Source organism: Pristis pectinata, chromosome 29 (assembly GCF_009764475.1).
Source record: "Pristis pectinata isolate sPriPec2 chromosome 29, sPriPec2.1.pri, whole genome shotgun sequence".
NCBI lineage: Eukaryota > Metazoa > Chordata > Chondrichthyes > Rhinopristiformes > Pristidae > Pristis > Pristis pectinata.
Genome location: NC_067433.1, coordinates 6,711,467 through 6,737,862, shown reverse-complemented (window position 1 = coordinate 6,737,862; position 26,396 = coordinate 6,711,467). Strand labels below are relative to the sequence as shown.

General features: G+C 45.2%; 1 protein-coding gene across 4 annotated transcripts in view; it reads left to right on the top strand.

The window, feature by feature from the left end:
* The window catches only part of add2 (adducin 2 (beta)), a 116,914-nt gene that overhangs the window by 20,005 nt on the left and 70,513 nt on the right, over nt 1–26,396 (top strand). The window contains exon 1 of one of the 4 annotated variants that reach the window (XM_052040969.1): nt 25,833–26,015. The exons of the other annotated variants lie outside the window; for them this stretch is intronic. The gene's annotated coding sequence lies outside the window, so the exon portion shown is untranslated. Of the gene's footprint in view, nt 1–25,832; nt 26,016–26,396 lie in introns of those variants that run through there. 4 annotated transcript variants of the gene reach the window in all.

The following is a 26,396-nucleotide window of genomic DNA, read 5'->3' as shown; positions in this document are numbered from 1 at the left end:
CTGTGTCACTCTTATTTATTAGATTAGTTCCCGGGTTGAGAGATTTGGCACCTCAGTTACACTAGAGAGGCTGGAATTGTTCTCCTTGGAGCTAAAAAGGTTTAGAGGAGATTTAACAGTCTTCATGAAATGTCTCTTTCTTAATTTTTGGGGGGATCTGGGCATTGCTGGCACTGGGATTTTGCTGCCCACTCCTAATTGGCAACTGAGAAATGCGGTGGTGCCTTTAAATGTACCATTTCTTCTGGTGAAATTACTCCCAGACTATGACTATGGTTGGGGAGGGAGTTCCTGGATTTGGACTCAGCAACAATGAAGGACTGTGAAAGTTTTTCCAAGTCTGGTAAAGAAGGCATATGGCATGCTTGCCTTTATTAGTCAAGGCATTGAGTTCAAGAATCAGGAAGGTTATGTTGCAGCTTCAGAAAACTCTGGTTAGGCTGCATATGGAGTATTATATTCAATTCTGATCACCCCCATTATAGGAAGGATGCGGAAGCTATGCAGAGGCTTCAGAAGAGGTTTACCAGGATGCTGCCTGGATTAAAGGGCATGTGATATAAGGAGAGGTTGGACAACTAGAGTATTTTTCTCTGGAGCAGTGAAGGCTGAGAGGAGACCTAATAGAAGTTTGTAAAATTATGAGAGGCATAGATAGAGTAGACAGCTGGTACCTATCTCTCAGGGCCGAAATGTATAACACTAGAGGGCATGCACTTATGGTGAGGGGGGGGAAGTTCAAAGGAGATGTGTGGGGTAAGTTTTTTTTTACATGGAGCGGTGGGTGCCTGGAATGCACTGACGGGGTCGTAGTGGAGGCAGTTACGACAGAGGTGCTTTAGAGGCTCTTAGATAGGCACATTGATGTGTAGAGAATGGAGGAATATGGATATTGTGCAGGCAGAAGGGATTAGGTGTCATTGGCTTAATTAGTTTGGCATAGCATCGTGTTCAGAGAAGGTTTATGAGGATGATTCCTGGAATGAAAGGGCTTACGTACAATGAACGTTTGTCAGCTCTTAGACTGTACTCACTGGAGTACAGAAGAATGAGAGGGGACCTCATAGAAACACTTCTAATGTTGAAAGGACTGGACAGAGTAGATGTAGCTAAGTTGGTTCCCTCGGTGGGTGAGTCCAGCACAAGAGGGCACAGTCTTAGAATTAGAGGGTACTCATTTAGAACAGAAATGAGGAAAAATTTCTTTAGCCAGAGGGTCATGGGTTTATGGAATTCGTTTCCACATACAGCTGTGGAGGCCCGATCATTGGGGGTGTTTAAGGGGGAGATTGATAGGTATCTAATTAGTCAAGGTATCAAGGGATATGGGGGAAAAGGCCGGGAAATGGGGCTAGATGGGAGAATAGTTCAGCTCCTGGTGAGGTAGCGGAGCAGACTCAATGGGCCCAATGTCTTGTGATCTCGTGGGCCAAAGGGCCTGTTTCTGTGCTGTACTGTTCTATGTTCCAAGTCAGAATAATGTGCAATTCAAGAGGAACCTGCAGGTGGTGGTGTTCCCTTGAACCTGTTCCCTTTGTCGAGGTTGCAGGTTTGGGAGTTGCTGTTGGTCTGGGGCAGGTAGCTGCAGCGTATTTTGGAGATGATGGCAATGCAACTTCTGTGTACTGGTAGGAGAGGAACGGGCTGGTGAATGGGCTGCCTTATCCTGGGTGGTGTTGAGTGATGTTGGAACTGCACTCCCCCAGGCGAGTGGATGAACCAATGCCCCTCCTCCTCCCCATCAGCTCTCCCCCCCCCTCACAGTTCCTCCCCCTCCCTGCCCCTCCATCTCCCCCACCTGACTCCCATCTGCCCCTCCCCAACCGCCAACCTGGTTCCTTTCTCTCCCCATCCCCTCACCGGCTCCACTCCCCTAACCTCCTCCATCTCCCCCACCCCACCCCACCCCACCCCACCCAAGCTCCACCTCCCCTTGACCCAACCGGCTTCATCTCTCCCTCCTCCCCTCTCCAGGGGTGTCAGCACGTGAGTCACCTGTCACAGGGTAAGCAGCCTCTGACCTGCACTTCTTGCCATGGTATTTATGTTGTTAATGTTAAACTTTATGAACTTTATTTATACAGCACGGTGACAGGCCCTTCCAGCCCTGACTCTCTGATGGTATATTAGCATGAATAGATTGACTAGCTAGCAGAAAGCAGGGGTAAAAGGGTCATATTCAGGTTGGCAGCCTGCGACCAATGGTGCACCACAAAGTGTTCAGCAATGGGACTGCAGTTGATTAATGGTTTTGGAGGAAGGAAGTGATGTTCTGTAGGCAAGTTTGTGGATAATACAAAGGTAGTGGGTCTTTGTGTGGTTTAGAAGGCAACTGAACAAGGCAGCCCCTCTGTAAGGCTTGAGTTTGATGCAGAAGCATCTTTCTTTAATGGTCTTCAAATCAAACCCAAATAAAGCTGTGTATATTGAAGACAGATCAATTGAGTTTTAGATGCTAAAGAAGCCAGGATTAGTGCAGGAAAGAGACACTGAGGTAAACTTCCCCTCCATGGACCCCGTCTACTCTTATCGCTGCCTCAGTAAAGCAGCCACATAATCAAAGACCACTCCCACCCTGGACATTCTCTCTTCTCCCTCCCCCCCCCCATCGGGCAGAAGATACAAAAGCCTGAAAGCATGTGCCACCAGGCTCAAGGACAGCTTCTACCCCACTGTTATAAGACTATTGAAGGGTCCCCTAGTATGATAAGATGGACGGTTGACCTCACGATCTACCTCGTCATGGCCTTGCACCTTATTGTCTGCCTGCACTGCACTTCCTCTGTGACAATAATAAACCAATTTACCAATGATATTATGGAATGGAGGAGCAGGCACGAGGGGCCAAATGGCCTCCTATTGATATTCCACAACAGAGATTTTTGGTTCTTTCTGTGCCATGGATATCATCTTGCAGTGTCACCGGTTGCTAGGCTAAACCTGGAGAATCTGAACAACAATAGGCATGACCCTGTGTTTGAGAACCCAATCTGTCCATGAGCTGTTGGTTGGCTGGAAGCGTACAAGTGATCAGCAGTGATGGGCGCTCTGCAGGTTAACGGGAAACAGCGAGCAGGCATAAATGGATCTTTATCTGGTTGGCAAGATGTAGTGAGTGGTGCACCACAGGGTGTGGTGCTGGGGCCTCCACTAACAATTCACATCAATGACTTGGATGAAGGCACCAACGGTAACCTTGCTAAATTTGACACAAGATGGGTAGGAAATAAAGTTGTGAGGAGGACATGAGGAGGCTACAAAGGGATATCGATAGTTTAAGTGAGTGGGCAAAGATTTGGCAGTTGGAACATAATGTGGTGAAATATGAAACTGGCAGGAAAAATTTTTTAAAAATTATCTAAATGGGATGCAGAGGGAGCTCATCCTAGTGTAGGATTCACAAAAGGCTACTATACAGATACAGCAAGTAGTTAGGAAAGCTACTTGCTATATCCGTATAGTAGCCTTTTGCAAATCCTACTTGACTGTTCTTGTTTATTGTGAAGGGGAACTGAAAACAAAGGGAGGGAGATTGAGGTCCAGTTTTTTTAAAATGGGATTAATGTAAATGGGTGATTATCCAGAACTACTAGACTGTATAACAGTTTCTTCCCCACCCCCCCCCCCCCCCCCCCCCCCCCACCCAGGCTGTCAGGCTCCTGAATACCCTGGAGGCAGTCTCAGACAAATGCTGCATCAAAAGTCCTGGTTTGCACAATGGTGCATAAGAACTTTGGCTGCTGCTGAATATGTTTATACACTTAGTGCAATACACTGAGTTCTGTATTTTCTTTGTCCAACTCAGTTTTGCACTAACCCTGCACTAATTTTGTATTCTGTATATACCATTTTTTTGCACTATTTGTGCTTGCACAATTTTTCTGTCTGCGTTTATTGTATGTCCTCTGTTCTATGTATGTCCTCTGTTGTGAGAGTCTGGGGGGGAAACGACATTTCGTTCCTCCATGTTTCTTTCTAGCATATGGGTGAATGACAATAAAGTATAACTTGAACTTGATTGTTGGCACAGACCCAGTGGGCTGAAGGGCCTGTTTCCATGACTCTGATTCCACCTGTAGGTCTCATGGTATAAATCATAGATCACAAAGACTGTGCTTGATGGGCTGAATGGCCTTTTCGCACTGAATGCTTTCTGATCTCTTGTATTTTACCAGAGGTGGGCTATTGGGGTTCGCTGCTGGAAGAAGCAGCCCAGTGTGGACTGTACTGGGGTTTACTCTTTCACAAAGCAGTGATGGAGAACAGCTGAATCAAATCACTGGCTGCAAGTGGACCAGGAGGAGGGTGGATAAATCGAGCTTTCACTAGTTTTATTTAAATCTCACCAGATGATCCTGCAGATGGTCAATCCACTGTACTTGGCTTTCAGTGTAATTCATGACCTGTGACCGAGATTTGCTTATTGGGGAAATTTGGCTGCAAACCATTATCCAGTCATAGAGTCATACAGCACGGAAACAGGACCTTCGGCCCAACTCGTCCATGCTGACCATGGTGCCCCTCGAGCTGGTTACATTTGCCCAGTTACTCCATAATGGTCCCTGTGCTGTCCATCTTGGCTTGATCTTGCCAGCTTCCCTTCCTGTTGATTTATTTCTCATCCCTTCCGGAGTCGTTGAATCCACGTTTGGCTGAATCACAGAATCTGACAGGGCAGGAGGTTCCCACTTGGCCCATCGAATCCATACTGGTTCTTTGTTTAGTAATCTATTGGGTCTCAAACTCCTGCTCTTTCCCCATAGCAAATTAATTTTTCCTGTGTTGTCATGGGGGCATAAAGCATGGAAACAGGCCCTTCGGCCCACCATTTTATGTGCTGCCATCGAGTATCATCCATTGCTGGTCGCATTTTCCAACCCTTGGCCTGTAGCCCTCTATGTTGTGGCATTTCAAGTGTACGTCTAAATAATTCCCAAAAATTGTGAGAGTTTCTGCTTGCACCACCCTTTAAGGCAGTGTGTTCCAGATTTCAACCAGCCTCTGAGTAAAAAATCCGTCCTCAAGTGCCTCCAGATCTCCTATCCCTTAAACCTGTGTCCTCTGTTTGTCGACACCTCTGCTGAAGTGTCTCACTGTCTGCTCTGTCAATACTCCTTATAATTTTATACTGTCTGCAATCTGAGAACCTGTCCATGGTCTTATAGAATTCTGGTAGAAGATAACCAATATATTCGTTATTTATTCAGCTGCTACTTTGGAACTCTGAGGTGCAAATTACCGGGTCATGAGGATTTTTTGGTTTTATTGTCATCAATTTCTTCAGCACTCTCTTCCCACTGATACTAATTTTCTTTTGTTCCTCACCTTCATTAGATTCTTGGTTCCCTAACATTTCTGGGAAGTTGCTTATATCCTCTTCTATGAAGACAGAACCAATGTATTTGTTTAATTGCTCTGCTAGTTCCTTGTTCCCCATTTTGTATTCTCTCATTTCTGACTACTGGGGACCCATATCTAAATTCCCGAATATTTTTCTTTTTAAATACTTGTAGAAACTTCTACACTTTTATGTTCCCTGCAAGTTTACTCTCATACTCTCTTTGCGCTGTTTCAGTCATTTTCTTTGTTCAGATCTAAACTGCTTGCACTGCTTCGGTTTGCTACTTTGACAGACAATTTTGTATGACAGCTCTTTGGATTTAATACTGTCCTTACCTTACTTTGTTAACTATGGTTAGGTTACTTTTCCTTGCACATTTTTTTACACCTGACAGGAATGTATAACTGTTGCAAGTTTCTGCATTTCTCCCTTAAATGTCAGCACTACCTATCCACTGTCATGTCTTTTAATTAAACACCCCAATCTAACGTAGCTAATTGACCCCACATGGCAAGCTTATTAACTAACCCTTCCTCATTGCACAATATCAGAGCATTGACTTAAATGGCATTGACTGTGGGCCAAACCCTTTGTTAACTCACAACTTCCGCTTTAATCCACCAGTGTCATGTTTCCAACCACTTCATTCTTTGCATAACCAGTGACTTTGCTCATTAAGCAGAGTAGAGTCATCTTGTTATAAAAATTCCCTTAATTATCTAGGGCTTAAATTTCCTCTAGTTGTACACTAGTTCACAAATTAGTTCCAAATTTCCTTGATTAACAACTCCTCAAAAATACCTTGCAATGTCCATTATTGCATTGTAATCAAGGTAAAGAAGTATTAAATGCTAAATCCTTTGTAGCCAGCTGTGACTCAGTGGGTAGCACTTACACCACTGGGCCAGGAGCTTCTGATTTCACTCATTCCAGAAACTTGAGCTCAAAACCTAGGCTTTGAGGAGCCCTCATCCTTTTGATGAAATGAAACTTATCTCCTCTCTCAGATCCCAAGGCACTACTTGAAGGGAGTTTCCCATAGTCGGTACTTATCCTTAATTCACTAAGGCAGATAAGGCTTTTGAGGTACACTTCATAAATACTTCATCAGCTCAAAGCTGCTTTGGGACATACCAGTGTTTTTCTCATTGAACCAAGATGAAGCAAGGCTGTGTCAAAAACTTTGGTGGGAAATACTGTCAATTTTCCAATTGTTTTGGTTGAAAATGGAGTGGATGATATCAGATTGCAGATTTCAGATAAGTTTATTGTCCAGTGCACCAGGGTCCAATGAATTTCCTTGCTCGCATAAAGCTCACAAAGTAAACCGTATAACGTGGTAATGATAAATACAACTGAAGCTGTTCTTGAGTCTGGTTGCCTGGCCTTTCAAGCTCCTGTATCTTCCCCAAGAAGATAGAAGAGAGAAAAGGGAATGGCCAGGGTAAGATAAGATGAGATATCTTTACTGGTCACGTGTACATCGAAACACACAGTGAAATGCATCTTTGCGTAGATTGTTCTGGGGGCAGCCTGCAAGTGTTGCCACACTTCCAGCACCAACATAGCATGCCCACAACTTCCTAACCCATATTGTCTTTGAAACCAGAGCACCTGGAGGAAACCCACACAGTCACGGGGAGAACGTACTAACTCCTTACAGATAGTGTGGGGGGAATTGAACCCAAGTCACTGGCGCCGTAATAGCATTATATTAACCGCTACATTACCGTGCCGGCATCCATGGTGATACAGTTGGCCTTCCTGAACCAATGCACCATGAAGATGGACTGGACGGAAAGAAGTGATGAACCTGTGACGGACTGGGCTGTGTTCACCGTTCCCTTGCAGGTTCTGTTGGTCCAGAGCAGTTGCCATACCAGGCTGAGATGCAACCTGTCAGGATACTTTCTATAGCGCATTTGTAGAAGTTTTGAGAGAATCCTCGTGGACAAGCTGAATCTTCTCCGGCAGCTAAGAAAGTACATACACTGATGATGATGAGCAGGGTTCAACTTTTGAGCAGCTGGTACCTTCGATACCAGTTTATCAAAATCCTCATTAAGGGGTGGCAGAGCTGATAGACCCGCTGCCTTGCAGCTCCTGCGATTCCGGTTCGATGCTGATCTCGGGTGCTGACTGTGCAGAGTTTGCATGTTCTCCTTATGGCTGCGTGGATTTTCCCTTGGACACTCTGGCTTCCTCGCATATCCCAAGAACATGCAGGTTGGCAGGCTAATTGGTCACTGTAAATTGTTCCTAGTGTGGTGGTGAGTGGAGGGGGCAGTGATCATAATATGCTAGAATTCACCCTGCAGTTTGAGAGGGAGAAGCTAAAATCGGATGTGTCAGTATTAGAGTTGAGTAAAGGTAACTACAGAGGCTTGAGAGAGGAGCTGGCCAAAGTTGATTGGAAGGTAACCCTAGCAGGGATGACGGTAGAGCAGCAATGGCAGGAGTTTCTGGGAGTAATTCAGAATACGCAGGATCAGTTCATCCCAAAGTAGAAGCAGCATTCTAAAGTACAGAATGAGGCAACTATGACTGACAAGGGAAGTCAAAGACTGCAAAAAGCAAAAGAGAGGGCATACAATATTGCAAAAATTAGTGGGAAGCCAGAGGACTAGGAAGCTTTTAAAGACCAACAGAAGGCGATTTTAAAAAAGCAATAAGGGGAGAAAAGATGAAATATGAAGGTAAGCTAGCCAGTAATATAAAAGAGGATACTAAAAGTTTTTTCAGATATGAAGAGTAAAAGAGAGGCAAGAGTGGACATCAAACTGCTGGAAAATGACGCTGGAGAGGTAGTAATGGGGAACAAAGGAATGGCAGATGAACTAAATAAGTATTTTGCAACAGTCTTCACTGTGGAAGGCACCAGCAACATGCCAGAAATTCGAGAGAGTCGGAGGTAGAAGTGAGTGTAGTCGCTATTACTAAGGAGAAGGTGCTTGAGAAGCTGAAAGATCTGAAGGTAGATAAGTCACCTGGACCAGATGGACTACACCCCAGGATTCTGAAAGAGGTAGCTGAAGAGATTGTGGAGGCATTAGTAGTGAGCTTTCAAGAATCACTAGATTCAGGAATGGTTCCGGAGGACTGGAAAATCGCAAATGTCACTCCACTCTTTAAGAAGGGAGGGAGGCAAAAGCCAGGAAACTATAGGCCAGTTAGCCTGACTTCAGTGGTTGGTAAGATGTTAGAGTCCATTATTAAGGATGAAGTTTTTTCATCAGGAGGATTGTGCGGCTATATCTGGGGCGATGGTGAAGTTGCACATGGCTGGGATTAAGATCCGTGAGTAACCATCTACTCCGAAGATTAATGCAGCCACCTCAGTAGGATCATAGGAAAGTTGCAGTGTGGATGATTTGGACCTGTTACACCTGCACAGTTGCAGCCATCTCTTGAGAGGAGGAGGGGGGAACTTTGACATCTGTATGTGGCTGCTGCCCAAGTTCTTCTTGTGGATTAAATGAGAGGGAACTGCAGTTTAGCCATAGAATGAAAGGACATGATGTCCTGAACAGTATTTTGTGAGTTTATCTTCCTCGTGACTTTGTTCTTCAATTGTTTTTTTTCATTGCAAGTCTGTTGTCTTGGGTTAAACATGGGGTTTCATACACAGGGTTTCTTCCCCCCCCACCCCTAACACCACACTGAACCAATTATCTCCAAAACTTATAACTGTAAGTAAAAGTGTTCATTCAAACCAAACCAAAAACATTATCCTTTATCCTTTTTCTTTCTGTCCTGATTTCCTGGAGATTCCAGTGCAACCCTGCAGTGTCAGCAGCAATGCACAAAACGCTGGAGGAACTCAGTGGGTCAGGCAGCATCTATGGAGGGAAGTGGACAGTCAACCTTTTGGGTCGAGAACCGCACTCCACTGCTACTGCACTGAAGGGTCAGCACCTCTGTTTCGAAGACCAGTATAGTACCTCACTGTCAAACCTCCTGACTATGGAAGTAATTCCTTTTGAAACCGCTCCCTACCTCCACCCTCCTGCCCCGACAATGTCATTGTCTCCCCAACACCATCGTTCCTCTAAAGAGTACAAACCAATTTCTGTAGCCTCTCAGCATGCCTACAGCCCTGTAGGTGGTACCTGTGAGTGGGTGTAAGGACTGGTTAGAATCAACTATTTGTCTAACTTCACTTGGTTGCATTTGCCACCCTCCAGTCTCCAGGATCCCCACTATCCATAACATTTTGGAAGATCACAACCTATTGAAACACTTATTTCCATGGCTACATCCTTTAGTACTCCAGGATGCCGATTATCAAATTTCAGTCCCATTAATTTCTCCAATGTTTTGTTTTACTAATTCTAATCTCATGTCATTTCTCTTTTTATTGGACCCTTGGTTCCCTAACATTTCTGGGAATTTATTTGTATCCTCTTCTCTGAAGAGAGAACTGAAGGAATTGTTTGATTGCTCTGCCATTTCATTGTTACACATTAGAAATTCTCCAGTTTCTGATCCTACAGGATCTTCATTTGTCTTCATTAATTTTTTCTGTTTTACGTAGTTGCAGAAGCTTTTACAGTCCCCATGGAGATTAAAGTCCCCATGATTACTCCATTCCACAAACCAATTTTCCTGATTTATGCCGTGCCAATATTACAACTACCATTTGGTGGTCTATAAATAATTCCTATCAATGTCTGCCCTTTGCTGTTCCATGGCTCATCCCAAATCAGTCTGATTCTACATCATGATCTGTTGAGCCAAGACCATTTCTCATCACTGCACTGATCTCCTCCTCATTATTTGTGCTCCGCCACCACCTTTTCGTTTTTGTCTGTCTTCCTAAATGAAAGACCAGACGGCCAGACTCAAGAACAACTTCTTCCCCACTGCTATCAGACTTCGGAACCGATCACCTCTTTCACATCCCTTTCCTGGTGGTGCTGCCACACTCTCGGACTCTTAATTCTACCTCTCTCCATTATTCTTTATTGTAGCACTTCTTTTTGCACTACTCCAGATTGCACTGCAATCTTTGCACCGTCTACTGTTTTACGCATGTTGCTGTGTTTTTCATTATGTGTATTGTTTACCCTGTGAGCTTCATGCAAGCAAGATATTTCATTGCAGCCTGGTGTATGTGACAATAAACTAATCTGTTAACTAGTAAGGGGCAGGCATGGTGGTGTAGCAGTTAGCGTAATGCTTTACAGCGCCAGCAACCCCGGTTCAATTCCGGCCGCTGTCTGTAAGGAGTTTGTACGTTCTCCCCGTGACTGCGTGAGTTTCCTCCCACAGTCCAAAGACGTACGGGTTAGGAAGTTGTGGGCATGCTATGTTGGCGCCAGAAGCGTGGCGACATTCGCGGGCTGCCTCCAGAACACTCCACGCCAAAGATGCATCCCACTGTGTGTTTTGATGTACATGTGTTTAATAAAGATGTCTTGTCTTGAATCAGAATATCCTGAACATTCAGCTCCCAGCTTTGGTCATCCTGTAGCCATGTCTCCATAATGGCAATGAGATCATATCCATTTACTTCTACTGGTACCATTATTTCACTTGCCTTGTCTATAAAGCTACAAGCATTCAGATACAGTGCCTTTAATTCTGTCATTTTAACATTTTATTGTATTTTGACCCTGTTCACAGCCTACATTTGTCTCTGCTGCCTATTTATTTTGCTTACTGCTTAATCCAGCTTTCATTTCCTGCTTTGATTCTTGATTTCCCAAATTCCAATCCATCTGAAAGGCCAGTTTTAACGGTCCCCTGTAGCACCAGCAACCCCCTCCTGCAAGGTGAGGTGTAACCCATCTGTTGTGTACACGTCTCATCTGCCCCAGGAACGATTCCAATGCCTCAGAAACCTAAAGCCTTCTCACCGGCACTTTCTGTTCGGTCTGCTCTGTCCTCCTGTTTCTGCGTTTGTTAGCCATTGCACTGGGAATAATCCTGAGATTGCAAGTACTGCTTTATAACCTCTTCTATCTCTTTGCACTCTGTCTGCAGTACCTTATTCCCTTTTTCTACCTATGCTACTGTTACTGACATGGACCAGTACCTTTCGCTGTTCATCCTCCCCCTTCAGGATGCTGTGTTGCTGTTCAATGACATCCTTTGCAGTCAAGTCCATTGGACATAGTGGGGAGGGGGCACCACTGGACACCTAACCTTAGGACAGGAGGCCGGGAAAATGGTTGAAGTGTCAGCAGGAGACCATTTTGGACATAATGACTATAACTCTGCAGGTTTCAAGGCACTTATGGAAAGGTGTAAGGGTGGTCTGGAAATTAAAGTCTTGAATTGGGGGAAGACCGATTTCAATATCATAAAATAAGACCTGCCAAAAGTAAACTGGGAGCAGCTACTTACGGTCATTCAGAAGTGAAATATTGAGAGTTCAGGGCCAACGTGTCACCTTATGGTGAAAGGAATGGACATTGACTCCAAAGAACCCTGGTTGTCGAGGGTTATTGAGGACAGAATAAAGTAGAAAAGGAAGCAGGTATAGAGAACCGAGAAACAGGCGAGGCCTTTCAGGAGTATAGAAAGTACTGGGGGAGGGAGGGGGTGTGGTTACAAAAGAAATTTGCAGGGCAGAAAGAGGACTGTGAAATATTACCAGAGGACAAGATTAACAAAAGTTCCAAATCAGTTTTTTTTAAAGTATATGAAGCGCAAGCGGGTAACCAGAGAAAGAACAGGGCCCATTAAAGAACGAAATGGCAACCTCCTCGACCTCACAGGTCATTCCAAAGTGCTTAATGGCCAATAGAATCCCTTTGAAAGGTAGGCAGTGTTGTAATGCAGGAATCTAAAGAAATAGCCATGCTAGACAATAAACCTGCTGACACCCAGTGTGTCCATGAAGAGCATTATAACTTACTTTGACCAATACCAATTAGGTTTCAAGTGAATCAGCAGATGAAGGCATTAGGGGTTGTCTGCTGGCAAAAGCCAGTGAAAAACATGTGACTCATTTAACAAATGCCACTGCCCAGTGTATGCCAGGACATGTATTTGCTGTCCAAGCAAAGGCTTATGTTGCTTTGTGTTGATCCTTGGTGCTAAGTCCCAGCAATATTTTGCAGCTGCATCTCTTTGTAGGCAGGGAGACCTCTGGTTGTTGAAGTCGGAGGCAGTCCTGACATTTCACTCATCCTCCCTTCGTAACTTTTTGGAACAGCAACTGTGAGGTTGTCATTCGAATTCTCAATCAAGTCAAGTTGAATTTATTGTCATGTGCACAATTACAGTGAGGTACAGGTACAATGAAAAGCTTGCTTGCAGCAGCATCACAGGTACATAGGTACACACAACACACAGAACATCAATTATATCAGATAGTGAAGAGAAAAACAAGACTATTTTTGTTTTGCACAGAATCAGAGACCAGTCCACAGCAGTGCAAGAGGTGGTCTGAAGTGTTCTGTTGCTGAGGTAGGGTTAGGGTTGTGCAGGTCAGTTCAAGAACCTGATGGTTGAAGGGAAGTAGCTGTTCCCGAACCTGGTGGTGGGGACTTCAGGCTTCTGTACCTCCTGCCTGACCGTAGCAGCAAGAAGAGGGCATGATCTGGATGGTGGGGATCCTTGATGATAGATGCCACCTCCTGTAGATGCTGTCAGTGGTGGGGAGGGCTGTGCCCATGATGGACCAGGCTGTGTCCATTGCTCTCTGCAGCCTCAATGTAACAGAAGTTGGTGCTAGAGGCATCAGTTTATTGATTCAGGGATAGAAGGGAAAGATAGATGGAAGGAATAAATGGAAATTTTTTTTATGAGAAGAAATGAAATGAAATCGGAGGAAAAAAACAGAAAATGCTGAAAACACTCAGCATGTCAGGCAGCATCTGTGGAGAAAGAAACAGAGTTAGTCTCTGTCTGAAGGCCCTTCACCAAAACTCTTCTGGAACTTAATTGTTTAATGATTCTGAACTTTAAGCAATAATTTTCTACTTTGTCAGCTGTGTTTTTTTTAGGTAGAGAAACCACATGCGATCCTCAAGCAGTGACGGGAAGTTTATTTGGAGGGTTTACATGGAGTGAGGCACACTCACTCCGTTCTGAAACTCTAACAGAAGGGATCCTGCTCTGTCTTCAGAATGAGCTGTTTTTAAGTTCGGGTCCCGGGCATAAAAAGACACTGGGGGTGAAGTTGGTTTTGCCAATTATTAAAGACAGTAGTTTGTATTTGCATATCATCTTTAACTTAGCAACATGAACCAAGATGCTTGAATAGAGCGTTAACAAATTTGATCCCAAGCTACCAAAAGTGATGTTAGGAGAGGTGACCAAAGGGTAAATTTTAAGAAGTATCTTAAAGGAGAAGGTGGGTGTGGAGAGGCAGAGAGTTTAGTCGGGAATGCCAGAAACTAGGAGGCAGATAAAATCATGAGTGCTAGTGGTGGAACCAAGTAAATCAGAGGATAGGCAAGCAGCTGGAGATGGGGTAAAACCTCAGAAGAATGTTGGGCTGGAGGAGGCTGTGGACAGGGGGGGTGATGGCTGAGATGGATTTGATCGTGAGACTGTCAAAACTGAGACATTGCCATGGGGACGAGTGTAGGCTGGGTAGCATCGAGGTGATGGCTGAACAGGAGAAAGGTGGGAGGCAGTGGGATGGTTGTGGTAGGAGGAAGCGAAGGCCTAATGCTTTCAGGTGTTGGGGGGTGTTGTTTCAGAGGTGAAAGCTGATGGTGTGGGGATGGAGAGCTCGGCTCGCTGCAGGAAGCTCAGCCAGGGGTCAGTGGGCAGTTGAGCAGATGGTAGTGATGCCATTTTCGCATCCTATTCAGTCGGCAAGGCTTATGCAAGTGGAAGGGTGATTGTCCCACTTAATCCTGCCTCTTTTTGCTCAGTTATACTCCATAATCCATCACAATGCATTAAACGTTGCTATTTTGCTGAGCAGTGGACAATCTGAACAGCCCAGGTGAGCTTGTGATGGAGTTTATAATTCAGGACCACCTTCTCCATTTTATGTTTGGGCAACCTCCAGGTGTGCATTTGTTCTGTGCAGTGCTCGGACACTGATTCAAAGATTCTTCACACTACCTCATGGTTGGACCTGTGTTCAAAGTCCAGCTTCCTATATTTACAGCTGTTTATTTCTGTTCTCTTCATTTAGGCAAAAACAATTACAGTTCCCAGGTTGGGAAGGTTACTGAAAATAAGTGAGAAATTGTTCTTGGTGTAAACTGCAAAAGTTGCATCATTAAAACTCACGGTGTTGCTATAACCTCTGCTGGTTCTGTTTGTCTTGCTGAGGGGAACATTGGTAAGGGTCCATGGAACCTTAGGAATAGCCTTTGGTGTGCTCTGTCATCAACTTAATCAGAACTGATCTCCATCACCTACTCACCTCGACTCGATGTTCCTTGGCCCTTGTGCATCAACAACAATGTAGTTGTACGTTGCCTTAAAGGATGCAAATCCTTCCAAGCTAACTTCGTAAATTGATTTATTATTGTCACATGTACCAAGGAACAGTGAAAAGCATTGTTTTCTGCATGCTATCCATACAGATTATTTCGTCACATCAGTACATCAAGGTAATAAAATATAGAATAAAGTGTTACAGTTACAGAGAAGGTGCAGTGCAGGCAGACAATCAGGTGCAAGGCCATGACGAGGTAGATTGTGAGGTCAAGAGTCCATCTTATCACACGAGGTATGTTCAATAGTCTCATAACAGTGGGATAGAAGCTGTTCTTGAGTCTGGTGGTATGTGATTTTAGGCTTTTGTATCTTCTGCCTGAAGGGAGGGGGGAAAGGAGAGAATGTCCAGGGTGCAAGGAGTCTTTGATAATGTTGGCTGCTTTAGCAAGGCAACGGGAAGTGTAGACAGAGTGCATGGAGGGGAGGCTGGTTTCCACGATGTGCTGAGCTGTGTCCACAACTCTCTGCAGTTTCTTGCGGTCTCAGGCAGAGCAGTTGCCATACCAAGCTGTGATGCATCCAGATAGATGCGCCATGGAAAGCATCTTGTAAAAGTTGGTGAGGGTCAAAGGGGACGTGCCAAATTTCTTTACCTTGTAGGATTGATATTTATAAAATGTGATTGAGTTTCATCAGAAGCTAATGGCGAGTGCTGAAAGATCAGTCAAAGAAATTCCATAAAACATTTGGTTTCACCACAGCTGGAGCTCCATGTCCACTCTGGTCACCGTGCATTCGGAGGGTGTGAAAGCCTTGGTGCAGAAAAGATTCCTTGAATAGTTCTGGGTTTCGGGATTTCAGGTATGAGGATGGACTGGCGAAGTTAGGGTTGTACTTCCTGGAGCAGAGCTGGGGGACAGGGAATTGTATCATGAAGTGGGCTGAACAGTGGTGCACCTGATAAGGCTGCTGCCTCAGCACCAGAGATCCAGGTTCAATCCTGACCTCAGGTGCTGTCCGTGTGGAGTTTACACATTCTCCCAGTGTCTGGGTGGGTTTCACCGGGTGCTCTGGTTTCCTACCATATCCCAAAGACGTGCAGGTTGGTAGGTTAATTGGCCACTTATCCCGAGTGTGTAGATGAGTGGGGATCTTAGTGCTAAGTGACCAGCACCTTATGCCAACTTGATGACTTGCCTACTTGGTAGCTGTCGTGGTTATCCAGAGGAACCCAGAGACATGAATTCACATCCTGGCACCAGAGGAATTAAGTTTCAGTTAATGAAGTCCAGTGACCACAAAATGAGTGGTTGTTGCATAAAACCCATCTGCTTCACCAATGACCTTCAAGAAGGAAAGTCTTCTGCATTTACATTGCCTGGCACTTATTGCAACAGAAATGTTATTTGTCATTTATCAGCCCACGCTTAAATATTGTCTAGGTCTGGCTGCTTGCAGGGATGGGCTGCTTCCTTTTCTGAGGAGCTGCAAATGGAATTGAACATTGTGCAACCTTCAGCGACCATCCCCACTACAGACCTTCTAATGGAAGGAAGGTCATCAATGAAGCAGCTGAAGATGATTGGATCGCAGATACTGCTGTGAGGAACTCCTGCGATGATGACTTGGATCGGGGATGATTGACCTCTGAAAACCACAACCACCTTCCTTTATGTGAAATATGACATCAATGATCAGAGCGTTTTCCCTTTGATGCCCATTGACTTCAGTTTTACTAAGGTTCCTCTGATGCCACACATGGTCAAAGCTCCCTTAGTGTCAAGGGCTGTTGCTCTCACCTCACCTCTGGAACTCGCCTCTTCAGTCCATGTTTGGAACAAGTCTGCTTTGAGATCTGGACTGGGTGGTCCTGGAGAAACCAGAGGCTGCAGAGGGTTGTAGACCCAGCCAGCTCCATCATGGGCACAACCCTCCCCACCATCGAGGACGTCTTCAAGAGGCGGCACCTCAAGAAGGTGGCATCTATCATTAAGGATCTTCACCACCTGGGACATGCCCTCTTCTCGTTACTACCATCGGAGAGGAGGTACAGGAGCCTGAAGACCCAAACTCAACGATTCAGGAACAACTTCTTCCCCTCCGCCATCAGATTTCTGAACAATCTGTGAACCCGTGAACACTACCTCGTTATTCCTCTTTTACACTATTTATTTATGTTTGTAACTTGTAGTAATTTTTGTCTTGCACTGTACTGCTGCCGCAAAACAAGAAATTTCACGACATATATCATAAACCTGATTCTGATAACGTTGTCGATGATGGGTTCCATCATTTTGCCACTGATTGAGGGTAGACTGATTGGGCAGTGATTCACTGGTTGGATTTGCTCTGCTTGTTGTGAACAGGACACAGCAGGGTAAATTTCCAAGTTGTTGGTCAATGCCATCGTTGTAACTGCACTGGTACAGCTTGGCTGGAGGCACAGCTAGTTCTGAAACGTTGGTCTTCAGTACTACAGCAGGGACATTTGTCTAGTCCTTTAGACTTTGGCACATCCAAAGCTTTTAGCTGTTTCTTGATATCATGTGGAATGAATCGAATTGGCTAGAGCCATCACAGACTTCTCACTTCCTTCCATCCAGTCCATCTTCATGGTGCATTGCCTCATGAAGGCTGATAGGATGCCTGCCACCCTGGCCCATCTCTTTTCTTTTGTAAGCCTTCTGGGAGAAGATGCAGGAGCTTGAAAGCCCGGATGTCCAAGAACAGCTTCTTCCCCACTGCCCTCAGACTTCTGAACCAATCACCTCTTTCACGTCCCCCTCCCGGTGGTGCTGCCATGTTCTCAGACGCTTAATTCTATGTCCCCCGGTTTTCCACTCCCATCACTTCAACATTTCTTTTTGCGTTACTTCAGATTGTACAACAATCTTCGCACCGTTCTGTTGTTTTACGCTTGTTGCTGTACTTTTTATTACCATGTACACGGTTTCCTCTGTAAGCTTCACACAAGGAAGGCATTTCATTGCACCCTGATGTTTCTAACAATAAACTAATCTGAATCTGGCCTCTGTGACGGTGGGATCTCAGGAGGAGCCGAGACGGATCATCCCCTCGGGTGAATTTGAATTCTACAAATGCTTCAACCTTTGGCACTCACAAGCTGTGCCGCACCACTGTTGACGATGGGATGTTCTTGGAGCCTTCTGTTAGTTATTAAATTGTCCACCACCGTTGACAACTAGATGTGGTAGGACTGCAGATGCATGTTCAATTGTAACATTTAAGAGAGGCTTGGATAAGTACATGGATGGGAGGGTTTTAGAGGGATATGGTCTGGGTGCAGGTAGATGGGACTAGGCAGAAGACCAGGTCGGCATGGACTAGATGGGCTGAAGGCCCTGTTTCTGTGCTGTAGTACTCTAAATGTACATTTGTTGCAATATTTCTTCAAGAGGGCAGGTAATGGCTGGTGTTTAATGTAGTTTCCCGACCTAACCTGCCCCTCAGATCTTCACAGTGTCCTTTGTTTAGATTGAAATCCATACATCGCTCTCAAACTTAATGTAATATTCTATGGACATTATGCTCACTCGTAGGACCCCATATATAAGATTATTCATTTGTCTTTTCTCTATAAATAGTAGTGAATCTTCAATGGTCTGTAGCCCGGTCAGTTCTTCAACATACTGAGCGAGAAATCCATCTCCTGCACTCCGAGAATTCATCCTGCACGTTGTGTGTGCGAATCTGATTGGCTCAGTGTATAGATTAAAGTTCTCCGTGATTACAGATCTGATAGAGGAATTTAAAATCAGGAAGGGTATGGACAAAGTTGGATGGAGAGAGATTATTCCCATTGCCTCCGGAGTCAATAACTCCTGTTATATGCACCTCTAACTTCCTCCTTTATACTCTGCCCTACATCACTCTTATCCAGAGGTCCATAAACAACTCCCACCAATGGCTCCTGGTCCCTGCTGCCTCGTATCTCTACCCAAACTGATTCTAATTCTACATCACAATCTGCCAAGATCCTTCCTAATTACTCTGCTGATGTCATTCCTTAGTAAGGTCCCTGCGTCTCTCTGTTTCCTTTTTGTCTGTCCTTCTTAAAAGATGATGTGCCAATCTCCTTTATGTCCTCAGGTTGTCGACTCCTCTCGACTCTATATTTTAAATTGACTCGATTTTAAATCTCTCCATCCTTAAGACCCCTCCATCTCTGTTCCAAGGAGAAGAGCACTGGCTTCTCCCATCAATCTACAGAACTGAAGTCCCTCCTGCCAGGAATAATAAAAATAAATCTCTTCTGTACCCTCTCTACAACTTCCTGAAGAGTGGTACTCAGATTGGGATTCAATGCTCCAACTGTGGCCAAATCGATTTTGTAAAGGTTCATAATGACTTCCTTCTATTCATCAAGCCGAGTCCTGTATGCTGTTTTAGCTACTTTCTCAGTTTGCCGTGGCTCTTGCAATGACCAGTGCACATGTACCTGCTGATCTCTCTGTCTACATCGCTCTTTTAGAAATGTGCCCTCTAATTTAGGAACACTTGAAAATAGAAACAGGAGCCCAGCCTTTATGTTTGCTCCAAAATGATCATTCAAACCCCGTTTCTGCTTTCTCCTCACATTTTTTCATCCCTCTGTCCCTGAGAACAGTAACTCCATCTTGAATATATTTAATAATTTAACTTCAACTGCCTTCTATGGTAATAAATTCCACAGGTTCACCACTGTAAGAAATCTTTTCTCATTTCAGTCCTAAATGGTTTATCCCTTATTCTGAGACTGTGATCCCTTGTCCTGAATTCCCTGGCCATTGGGAACTTCTTCCTTTGTGTCCACTCCTGTTAGAATTCTGTAGGTTTCTATGAAATCTCCTCTCGTTCCTCTAAACTCTAGTCAGTGTAATACTAGTTGACCCAATCTCTCTTCATACATCAGTCCTGTCATCACAGGGATCAGTCTTCACTGCACTCTCTCCACGACAAGAACAGATGGACCGAAACTGCATGCAGTACTCAAGATGTGGTCTCACTGAGGCCCTATACTCAAATCCTCTTGGCATGAAGGCCAACGTACCCATTTGCTGCCTTAATCGCTTGCTACACCTGCATGCTTGCTTTCACCAACTGCTGCACGAGGAAACCCAGATCTTTTTGCACCTCCCCCTTTCCTAATGCGTCACCATTCAGATGATAATCTGCTCTCTTGTTGTTGCCGCTGAAGTAGATAATCTCATGTTTATCTACGTTATTGCTGCATCTGCCATGAATCTGCCCACTCCCTCAACCCGTTCATATCAGACTCGAGGTTTCCTGCATCCACCTTACAGCTCACTGCCCCACCCAGCTTTGTAATATCTGCATACTTTACACTTAATTCCCTCATCTAAACTATTAATGTATTTCATGAATAGCTGGGGTCCCAGCACTGTTCCTTGTGGGAACCTGCTCCTCGCTGGCTCCACTTGGGAAAAGACCAGTTTACTCCTACTCTTTTTCTCATCTGCCAACCAGTTCTCTATCCACGTCAGCACCCCGACTCCAATCCCAGCTGCTTTAATTTTGCACTCTGATCCTCGTGTTATCAAAAGCCTCCCTAAAGTCCAAATACACCACATCCGCTGCTTCTCCATCATCTACTCTGCTCGTTGCATCATCAAAAAAAATTACAGTAGATTTGGCAAACATGATTTCCCTTTCACAGATCCACACTGACTTTGCCCAATCCTGTCATTCCTCTGTGTTTGTGTTTTGTATGTGTTCTGTGTGTGTTTTGCCATAACGTCTATAATGGACTCCAGCATTTTCCCCACCAGCAATGTCAGCCTACCTAGTCTATATTCCCTGCTTTCTCGCTACCTCTTTTTTTGTGCACTTTGGGGCTAAATTAGGTTCCATTCTAATGGGACTGTTCCAGAGTCCAAAGAATGTTGGAAAATAACCACCAATGCATCTATTATTTCTAAGACCACGTCCTGGAGTACTGTGGGATGCAGGCTGTCAGCTCCTGGGATCTGTCAGTCTTCAGATATACTGACACTCTTTCCTTATTGACACCAAGTTCATGTAGTTCCTCCCCCTCACTAGACCCTATGCTTCCCAACATGACTGGAAGTTTATTCTGCTTTGTGTAGACTCAAAGCAAAGCATGCATTAAATTGGTCTGCAGTTTCTGACTGTGGGGGACCTACACCTTTTACTACAATACTTTGCTGCTTTTTTCTGATAGTTCCACCACTTGTGTCTACTTCACACCCCACCAGCTGCCTTCTCCCACAATTTCCCCACTGAGGAATTCCCCACCAGTTCCTCGCGCAACCCCCCCCCCCCTCCGCCGAGCCTCACCAACATTTGTTTTTGTCACTTAGTTTTTCATGTTCTCTGCAAGCTTATTCTCAGACCCTGTTTCCTCCTCCTCAATCAATCCATTTGCCCTCCTTTGATGAATTCTGCACTGCTCCCACTCCTCAGGTTTGCTGCTTTCTTGGTCATTTCGTCTTTCTCCTCCTTGAATTAATACTGTCCCTAACTTATTTTGTAAGCTACAGTTGAGTCACATTACCTGTTTTATTTCTGTGCCAAACTGAAATAAGATACAAGATAATGAGGGGTATAGATAGAGTGGGTACCTTTTCCCCAGGGTGGCAATGGCCAATAACAGGGGGCATCAGAGGAGGAAAGTTTAGGGAACATGTCGGAGGTAGGTTTTTTACACAGAGAGTGGTGGGTGCCTGGAACGCACTGCTGGGAGTGGTGGTAGAGGCTGAGATAAAAGGGGCATTTAAAAGACTCTTGGATAGGCACATGGATGTAAGAGAAATGGAGGGTTATGGGCTGTGTAGGAGGGAAGGTTTAGATTGATCATGGAGTAGGTGTTTATATAGGTTGGCACAACATTGTGGGCCGAAGGGCCTGTACTGTACTGTTCTATGAAATGAATGGTTACTGTGATTCATCCATGTGCTCTTTAAATAGCCTGTTCACTGTCAACCCGTTACATAATTTTTCCCAATCTGTCATAGTCAACTTGATCCTCATAACTTAATATCCCCCATCACTATGGCTCTCCCAATCTATTCCCCCCCCTCCAGTGCAGCAGAACCACTTGTGGTGCTGTAAATGTAGCCATTCCCACTTTCTGCAGGAGGCATTTCCCCCCCTCCCCTCCCTCCTCAGCAGCATCCAACAGGGTGTATCTGTTTCAGGGGGGCTTGACCACAAGGGTCTCCTGCACTATCTGTGCTGCCTACTCCAGCTGGTGGTCACCCATTGCTCTCCTGCCTGGGCTGTCCACGATGTCCTCAGTATCTTGGTGAATCCACCCACAGGTCCAGCTACACAAGAGCTGCAGATGGACCCAGTTCCTGCACATGTGGTCAGCAGACACACTGGGTTCTAGGTCAATGCTAAGTTCACCAGAATGATCCCAGGAATGAAAGGCTTAACATATGAGGAGCGTTTGATGTCTCTGGGCCTGTACTTGATGGAGTTCAGAAGGATGAGGGGGGATCTCATTTAAACCTACCGGATACTGAAAGGCCTGGATAGAGTGGATGTGGAGAGGACGTTTCCGTTAGTAGGAGAGTCTAGGATCTGAGGGCGCAGCCTCAGAATAAAGGGATGTCCCTTTAAAACTGAGATGAGGAGGAATTTCTTTAGCCAGAGGGTGGTGAATCTGTGGAGTTCATTTGCATGGTCATTGGGTGTAGTTAAGACAGAGGTTGATAGGTTCTTGGTTGGTAAGGGTATTAAGGCTTATGGGGAGAAGGCAGGAGAATGGGGTTGAAAAAATCAGCCATGATTGAATGGTGGAGCACACTCAATGGGCTGAATGGCCTCATTCTGCTCTTATATCTTATGGTCTTATGATGATATAATTAGTCTTGTATTCCACCCTCCTTCAGTGTAGGCCAACATACTACTTCCCTTCTGAATTGTTTGGTTATTTTGTATAATAACTTTATATGATCTGAGTTCAAAGATTCCAAATCCCAACAAACAAGATGCTGGAGGAACTCAGTGGGTCAGGCCATACACCATGATTCCAAACAAACTTATCTCCAAGCTCTGAAATGTAGGACTTGGGCACCTCCCTCTGCGACTGGATCCTTGGCTTCCTGACCAACAGACCATAATCAGTAAGGACAGGCAGCAACACCTCCACCACGATTATCCTCAACACTGGTGCCCCGCAAAGCTGTGTCCTCAGCCCTTTGCTTTACTTCCCTTATGCTCACGACTGTGTGGCCGGATTCTGCTCTAACTCTACAAGTCTGCAGATGACACCACCATAGTGGGCAGAATCTCAAACAACAACAGGGTGGAGTACAGGAAGGAGGTAGGGAGCCAAGTGGTGTGTTGACAAGACAACAACCTTTCACTCAATATCATCAAAAGAAAGGAGCTGGTCATCGACTTCAGGAAGCAGGATGGTCTGCAAGCCCCAGTCTGTATCTGTGCTGGGTTGGAGTTAGTTAAGAGCTTCAAGTTCCTAGGTGTAAGTGTCACGAATGGCTTGTCCTGGTCCAACCATGTAGATGCTATAGCCAAGAAAGCTCAATTATACCAATTATCTGTGGCGGGAAATGGACAGTCAGCGTTTCCGGTTGAGACCCTTCATCTGGACTGATGAAGGGTCTCGACCCGTAACATCGACTGTCTGTTTCCCTCCATCGATGCTGCCTGACCTGCTGAATTCTTCCAGTGTCTTGTCTGTAGCTCCAGACTCCAGTATCTGCAATCTCTTGTGTTTCCAAATACTAGCAAGTGCTAATCTCATCCTTCCTAAAGCAATACTCTGTTTCTCCACCCTTCCCACCACACTGGATAATTTCTCATTTTCCCATCTAACACACCATCTGCCAACCTCTTGTCCATCACGTCAGCCCTTGGTCATACCTCTTTCAGCTTCCACACCCTCCTTGCAGCTGACAATTAACCATGTTATATTGGAATATCGAACACCCAGTTCCCCTGCCTGAGTCATTGATCTGGGAAAACTGCCCAGCTACACCCTCACCGAGGGCTTTGAGCAGATGGTTCAGGAAATCAGAAGAAGTCACATCAGAAGCACATCAAACCCGTCCAGTTTGACGCCTCCACATGAGAGTTTCTTCGATGTGTCTGCTTCCAGAGGATGTTGCCAGGACTCGAGGGCCTGGGTTATAGAGGGAGGTTGATCAGGCTAGGACTGTATTCATTGGAGAATGAGGGGTGACCTTGTAGAGGTGTAGGAAATCATGAGGGGTCATAAATAGGGTGAATGCACGCGGTCTTTTCCCCAGGGGTTGTGGAACCAGAAACACAGAGGGTGTAGTTTAAGGTGAGAGGGGAGAGATTTAGTAGGAATCTAAGGGGCTACTTTTTCATCCAGAGAGTGGTCAGTATATGGAATGAGCTGCCAGAGGAAGTGGTTGAGGCAGGTACATTAGCAACATTTAAAAGGTGCTTGGACAGGTACATGGATAGGAAAGGTTTAGAGGGATATGGGCCAAATGCAGGCAAATGGGACTAGCTTAGATGGGCATCTTGGTTGGGCCGAATGGCCTTTTTCCATGCTGTATGATTCTATGACTCTAAGACTCTATTAAGATATCTGGAGGGTTAGTGGGGAAAAAAACAACCTGTATCTTAACAAGGTTGTAAGCGGAGATTGTGCAATGACCAGAGGGGATGATAACCTTCTAGGAGTGGAAGATGTGACTTGCGTTTAAATGGGGATGAGATTTGACATCCCCTATCTCCAGAGATCATCTTTATCTGTTCATTAGAATGAGCAACTTGCTTTCACCCAGCCATTCCTGTATCATTACTGAGATCAGTGATAATTGGGGTTTGATTTTACCAATTGAGTGAGAAACACCCTCAAACCAACCCAAAGGTAAAAGCTGAAAGGCTCGAGGCCTGAAAACATGCCCTTAGGTTCATGTGTTGCAGGGCTGTTAAACCCTCAGATCATTCTATGAGGAGAGGTTGGATAAACTTGGGTTTTCTCTGGAGCACCGGAGGATGAGGGAAGACCTGATAGAAGTTTATAAAATGATGAGAGACATAAAAAGGGTAGATTTGTCAGAGCCTTTTTCCCAGGGTGGAAATGTCAAATACTAGAGGGCATAGCTTTAAGGTGAAAGGGGGAAAGTTTATAGCAGATGTGTGGGGCAGGTTTTTTACACAGAGAGAGGTGGGTGTCTGGAATGCGCTGTCAGGGGAGGTGGCGGAAGCAGATACAATAGCAACGTTTCAGAGGCATTTAGACACATGAACAATCAGGCAATTGAGGGATATTTACCATGTACAGTTTAAATTGGCATCACAGTCAGCACAGACATCAGGGACCGAAGGGTCTGTTCTTGTACTGTTCTATGTTCATTCAGCTGAATATCGGAGAGAGATCATTCCAATACTTGGCCTCGGTGGGACATGACCAGGTTTGGAGAGAGTATGGGGCAGTTGGGGAAAGGGACACCCCTTCCATTTCCTGCGCTTCACATGGCTGAGGTCCCGTTGATGTCTTGTGGAGCCGTGAGCCCTGCCATCCTCCTCCAATGAGGTTGGTCAACACTTGCGATGTTAGCCTTTGAATGGTGGGAATACCCTCTGCTGTTTTCTGATAGTTCCACTCCTTGCTTCTACTTAACACCCCACTATCTGCCTTCTCCCACCATTAATACCGAGATGCTAGGGTCAGCTCTCTCCTTGTCAAGTGGCAGAGTGTCCACTCTCCTGGGCCTTGTCAAGTGATAGTCCGTCCAACCGTGAGGCTCCACAGTGCTGCTCCCAGTGAAGGTCCACTGGCAGCTATCGGAAGAAGGCTTTGGGGTGTGGAGGGGGAAGGAGGTGATCTGGTTCACACCCATCCCCTACCAGTGGAAGACCTTGCGTACTGTCCTATAGAGTTGGACAGCACCCAGTGAATCTCCCCAACTGAGCACATGTCACCTAAGCCTGCTAACACTGCCGCCTTGCTGTGCATCACACTGGGTGTTGTGTTGTGCAAGCAGATCTTCCCTTTGTGAGTATTACCCAATTTGTGTTTATGACTCTGGTCTCCCGTAACGACACCAGCCAGTCTGGGCCTCTTTATCTGGGCCCATCACTCTCCCCGAGGTCGAAGATACGAGCTTTGTTACAGCGAGAGAGCTAAATGACTTGTATCATCACTAGCAGCTGCTAAATGGGAAGTGGTATTCTGTCCGATACCCCACTGTGTATTTCAGAACCCTGAACTGCCTTTATCTGATTGGCTGCTGCCTGCTGGGCTGGGCTTGTTTTGACAGTCCAAGAAACCCTGAGCATTAGTGGAGAAAGCAATCGTGGGAACAGAGCAGCAAATGCAGTCACAGTGCAGGTAGGAGCTTTCTGTTCAGTGAAACAACTGGTTCTGTGAAAACTCTGAGTGGCCTTATTTTTGAAACCTTATTCTGGTGTTTGAGAGATGTCAATGGTGTTCATAAAAGTAAAATTAATGACTAACACTCAGAAGAGAAGTAACCGACCTGACTATGAAGAGACGGTTGTGTAAAATTTCCTGTACAATAGCTGAGATGAAGACCTTGGCCATTAGATACTTAGTCCGCGGAATAGATGAAGAAATTGGGTGAAATTTGTTATTGAACAGAAAATGAAGGAATGGTAATTGGTTTATTATTGTCACATGTACCAAGATACAGGTTTGTGTGCATCCAGACAGATCATTCCATACACAAGTAGATCAAGGTAATACAAAAAG